Consider the following 6480-nt stretch of genomic DNA (forward strand, 5'->3'; position numbering starts at 1 on the left):
CGTTTCCAATGTAAATTTCCACCTTTATATAGTGTAAAAAGACATCCTGAAGCCTGGGCAGTCATTAATTTGATTGTCCAATATTTCCCTTATGAGATAATGCCTCTCATAGCAAATGTGTACAGTGCGAGCTGAAAATGCATTTACAGCACTAAAAAAACAAACTTTTATAACAGCTAAACCAAACGTTTCCAATGTAAATTTCCACCTTTATATAGTGTAAAAAGACATCCTGAAGCCTGGGCAGTCATTAATTTGATTGTCCAATATTTCCCTTATGAGATAATGCCTCTCATAGCAAATGTGTACAGCGCGAGCTGAAAATGCATTTACAGCACTAAAAAAACAAACTTTTATAACAGCTAAACCAAACGTTTCCAATGTAAATTTCCACCTTTATATAGTGTAGAAAGGCATCCTGAAGCCTGGAAAGTCATTAATTTGATTGTCCAGTATTTCCTTCATGAGATATTGCAACACTTAGAAAAAGTGTACAGCGCCAGCAGACAATGAATTTTCAGCACTAAATAAACGAAACTTCATTAACAGCTAAAGTAAACGTTTCCAATGTAAATTTCCACCTTTATATAGTGTAAAAGGACATCCTGAAGCCTGGGCAGTCATTAATTTGATTGTCCAATATTTCCCTTATGAGATAATGCCTCTCATAGCAAATGTGTACAGTGCGAGCTGAAAATGCATTTACAGCACTAAAAAAACAAACTTTTATAACAGCTAAACCAAACGTTTCCAATGTAAATTTCCACCTTTATATAGTGTAAAAAGACATCCTGAAGCCTGGGCAGTCATTAATTTGATTGTCCAATATTTCCCTTATGAGATAATGCCTCTCATAGCAAATGTGTACAGCGCGAGCTGAAAATGCATTTACAGCACTAAAAAACCAAACTTTTATAACAGCTAAACCAAACGTTTCCAATATAAATTTCCACCTTTATATAGTGTAGAAAGGCATCCTGAAGCCTGGAAAGTCATTAATTTGATTGTCCAGTATTTCCTTCATGAGATATTGCAACACTTAGAAAAAGTGTACAGCGCCAGCAGACAATGAATTTTCAGCACTAAAAAAACGAAACTTCATTAACAGCTAAACTAAACGTTTCCAATGTAAATTTCCACCTTTATATAGTGTAAAAAGACATCCTGAAGCCTGGGAAGTCATTAATTTGATTGTCCAGTATTTCCCTTATGAGATAATGCCTCTCATTGCAAATGTGTACAGCGCGAGCTGAAAATGCATTTTCAGCACTAAAAAACCAAACTTTTATAACACCTAAACCAAACGTTTCCAATGTAAATTTCCTCCTTTATATAGTGTAAAAAGACATCCTGAAGCCTGGGCAGTCATTAATTTGATTGTCCAATATTTCCCTTATGAGATAATGCCTCTCATAGCAAATGTGTACAGCGCGAGCTGAAAATGCATTTACAGCACTAAAAAACCAAACATTTATAACAGCTAAACCAAACGTTTCCAATGTAAATTTCCACCTTTATATAGTGTAGAAAGGCATCCTGAAGCCTGGGCAGTCATTAATTTGATTGTCCAATATTTCCCTTATGAGATAATGCCTCTCATAGCAAATGTGTACAGCGCGAGCTGAAAATGCATTTACAGCACTAAAAAACCAAACTTTTATAACAGCTAAACCAAACGTTTCCAATGTAAATTTCCACCTTTATATAGTGTAGAAAGGCATCCTGAAGCCTGGAAAGTCATTAATTTGATTGTCCAGTATTTCCTTCATGAGATATTGCAACATTTAGAAAAAGTGTACAGCGCCAGCAGACAATGAATTTTCAGCACTAAAAAAACGAAACTTCATTAACAGCTAAACTAAACGTTTCCAATGTAAATTTCCACCTTTATATAGTGTAAAAAGACATCCTGAAGCCCGGGCAGCCATTAATTTGATTGTCCAATATTTCCCTTATGAGATAATGCCTCTCATAGCAAATGTGTACAGCGCGAGCTGAAAATGCATTTACAGCACTAAAAAACCAAACTTTTATAACAGCTAAACCAAACGTTTCCAATGTAAATTTCCACCTTTATATAGTGTAAAAAGACATCCTGAAGCCTGGGCAGTCATTAATTTGATTGTCCAATATTTCCCTTATGAGATAATGCCTCTCATAGCAAATGTGTACAGCGCGAGCTGAAAATGCATTTACAGCACTAAAAAACCAAACTTTTATAACAGCTAAACCAAACGTTTCCAATGTAAATTTCCACCTTTATATAGTGTAGAAAGGCATCCTGAAGCCTGGAAAGTCATTAATTTGATTGTCCAGTATTTCCTTCATGAGATATTGCAACACTTAGAAAAAGTGTACAGCGCCAGCAGACAATGAATTTTCAGCACTAAAAAAACGAAACTTCATTAACAGCTAAAATAAATGTTTCCAATGTAAATTTCCACCTTTATATAGTGTAAAAAGACATCCTGAAGCCTGGGCAGTCATTAATTTGATTGTCCAATATTTCCCTTATGAGATAATGCCTCTCATAGCAAATGTGTACAGCGCGAGCTGAAAATGCATTTACAGCACTAAAAAACCAAACTTTTATAACAGCTAAACCAAACGTTTCCAATGTAAATTTCCACCTTTATATAGTGTAAAAAGGCATCCTGAAGCCTGGAAAGTCTTTAATTTGATTGTCCAGTATTTCCTTCATGAGATATTGCAACACTTAGAAAAAGTGTACAGCGCCAGCAGACAATGAATTTTCAGCACTAAAAAACCGAAACTTCATTAACAGCTAAACTAAACGTTTCCAATGTAAATTTCCACCTTTATATAGTGTAAAAAGACATCCTGAAGCCTGGGCAGCCATTAATTTGATTGTCCAATATTTCCCTTATGAGATAATGCCTCTCATAGCAAATGTGTACAGCGCGAGCTGAAAATGCATTTACAGCACTAAAAAACCAAACTTTTATAACAGCTAAACCAAACGTTTCCAATGTAAATTTCCACCTTTATAGAGTGTAAAAAGACATCCTGAAGCCTGGGCAGTCATTAATTTGATTGTCCAGTATTTCCTTCATGAGATATTGCAACACTTAGAAAAAGTGTACAGCGCCAGCAGACAATGAATTTTCAGCACTAAAAAACCGAAACTTCATTAACAGCTAAACTAAACGTTTCCAATGTAAATTTCCACCTTTATATAGTGTAAAAAGACATCCTGAAGCCTGGGCAGTCATTAATTTGATTGTCCAATATTTCCCTTATGAGATAATGCCTCTCATAGCAAATGTGTACAGCGCGAGCTGAAAATGCATTTACAGCACTAAAAAACCAAACTTTTATAACAGCTAAACCAAACGTTTCCAATGTAAATTTCCACCTTTATATAGTGTAGAAAGGCATCCTGAAGCCTGGAAAGTCATTAATTTGATTGTCCAGTATTTCCTTCATGAGATATTGCAACACTTAGAAAAAGTGTACAGCGCCAGCAGACAATGAATTTCCAGCACTAAAAAAACGAAACTTCATTAACAGCTAAACTAAACGTTTCCAATGTAAATTTCCACCTTTATATAGTGTAAAAAGACATCCTGAAGCCTGGGCAGTCATTAATTTGATTGTCCAATATTTCCCTTATGAGATAATGCCTCTCATAGCAAATGTGTACAGCGCGAGCTGAAAATGCATTTACAGCACTAAAAAAACAAACTTTTATAACAGCTAAACCAAACGTTTCCAATGTAAATTTCCACCTTTATATAGTGTAGAAAGGCATCATGAAGCCTGGAAAGTCATTAATTTGATTGTCCAGTATTTCCTTCATGAGATATTGCAACACTTAGAAAAAGTGTACAGCGCCAGCAGACAATGAATTTTCAGCACTAAAAAAACGAAACTTCATTAACAGCTAAACCAAACGTTTCCAATGTAAATTTCCACATTTATAGAGTGTAAAAAGGCATCCTGAAGCCTGGGAAGTCATTAATTTGATTGTCCAGTATTTCCCTTATGAGATAATGCCTCACATAGCAAATGTGTACAGTGCGAGCTGAAAATGCATTTTCAGCACTAAAAAACCAAACTTTTATAACAGCTAAACCAAACGTTTCCAATGTAAATTTCCACCTTTATATAGTGTAAAAAGACATCCTGAAGCCTGGGCAGTCATTAATTTGATTGTCCAGTATTTCCCTTATGAGATAATGCCTCACATAGCAAATGTGTACAGCGCGAGCTGAAAATGCATTTACAGCACTAAAAAAACAAACTTTTATAACAGCTAAACCAAACGTTTCCAATGTAAATTTCCACATTTATAGAGTGTAAAAATGCATCCTGAAGCCTGGGAAGTCATTAATTTGATTGTCCAGTATTTCCCTTATGAGATAATGCCTCACATAGCAAATGTGTACAGTGCGAGCTGAAAATGCATTTTCAGCACTAAAAAACCAAACTTTTATAACAGCTAAACCAAACGTTTCCAATGTAAATTTCCACCTTTATATAGTGTAAAAAGACATCCTGAAGCCTGGGCAGTCATTAATTTGATTGTCCAATATTTCCCTTATGAGATAATGCCTCTCATAGCAAATGTGTACAGCGCGAGCTGAAAATGCATTTACAGCACTAAAAAACCAAACTTTTATAACAGCTAAACCAAACGTTTCCAATGTAAATTTCCACCTTTATATAGTGTAGAAAGGCATCCTGAAGCCTGGAAAGTCATTAATTTGATTGTCCAGTATTTCCTTCATGAGATATTGCAACACTTAGAAAAAGTGTACAGCGCCAGTAGACAATGAATTTTCAGCACTAAAAAAACGATACTTCATTAACAGCTAAACTAAACGTTTCCAATGTAAATTTCCACCTTTATATAGTGTAAAAAGACATCCTGAAGCCTGGGCAGTCATTAATATGATTGTCCAATATTTCCCTTATGAGATAATGCCTCTCATAGCAAATGTGTACAGCGCGAGCTGAAAATGCATTTACAGCACTAAAAAACCAAACTTTTATAACAGCTAAACCAAACGTTTCCAATGTAAATTTCCACCTTTATATAGTGTAGAAAGGCATCCTGGAGCCTGGAAAGTCATTAATTTGATTGTCCAGTATTTCCTTCATGAGATATTGCAACACTTAGAAAAAGTGTACAGCGCCAGCAGACAATGAATTTTCAGCACTAAAAAAACCAAACTTTTATAACAGCTAAACCAAACGTTTCCAATGTAAATTTCCACCTTTATATAGTGTAAAAAGGCATCCTGAAGCCTGGGAAGTCATTAATTTGATTGTCCAGTATTTCCCTTATGAGATAATGCCTCACATAGCAAATGTGTACAGTGCGAGCTGAAAATGCATTTTCAGCACTAAAAAAACAAACTTATATAACACCTAAACCAAACGTTTCCAATGTAAATTTCCACCTTTATATAGTGTAAAAAGACATCCTGAAGCCTGGGCAGTCATTAATTTGATTGTCCAATATTTCCCTTATGAGATAATGCCTCTCATAGCAAATGTGTACAGCGCGAGCTGAAAATGCATTTACAGCACTAAAAAACCAAACTTTTATAACAGCTAAACCAAACGTTTCCAATGTAAATTTCCACCTTTATATAGTGTAAAAAGACATCCTGAAGCCTGGGCAGTCATTAATTTGATTGTCCAATATTTCCCTTATGAGATAATGCCTCTCATAGCAAATGTGTACAGCGCGAGCTGAAAATGCATTTTCAGCACTAAAAAACCAAACTTTTATAACAGCTAAACCAAACGTTTCAAATGTAAATTTCCACCTTTATATAGTGTAAAAAGACATCCTGAAGCCTGGGCAGTCATTAATTTGATTGTCCAATATTTCCCTTATGAGATAATGCCTCTCATAGCAAATGTGTACAGTGCGAGCTGAAAATGCATTTACAGCACTAAAAAAACAAACTTTTATAACAGCTAAACCAAACGTTTCCAATGTAAATTTCCACCTTTATATAGTGTAAAAAGACATCCTGAAGCCTGGGCAGTCATTAATTTGATTGTCCAATATTTCCCTTATGAGATAATGCCTCTCATAGCAAATGTGTACAGTGCGAGCTGAAAATGCATTTACAGCACTAAAAAAACAAACTTTTATAACAGCTAAACCAAACGTTTCCAATGTAAATTTCCACCTTTATATTGTGTAAAAAGACATCCTGAAGCCTGGGCAGTCATTAATTTGATTGTCCAATATTTCCCTTATGAGATAATGCCTCTCATAGCAAATGTGTACAGCGCGAGCTGAAAATGCATTTACAGCACTAAAAAACCAAACTTTTATAACAGCTAAACCAAACGTTTCCAATGTAAATTTCCACCTTTATATAGTGTAGAAAGGCATCCTGAAGCCTGGAAAGTCATTAATTTGATTGTCCAGTATTTCCTTCATGAGATATTGCAACACTTAGAAAAAGTGTACAGCGCCAGCAGACAATGAATTTT

Source organism: Idiotropiscis lumnitzeri, unplaced genomic scaffold, assembly GCF_059441095.1.
Source record: "Idiotropiscis lumnitzeri isolate Australia: NSW breed Sydney's pygmy pipehorse unplaced genomic scaffold, RoL_Ilum_1.0 HiC_scaffold_136, whole genome shotgun sequence".
Taxonomy (NCBI): Eukaryota; Metazoa; Chordata; class Actinopteri; order Syngnathiformes; family Syngnathidae; genus Idiotropiscis; species Idiotropiscis lumnitzeri.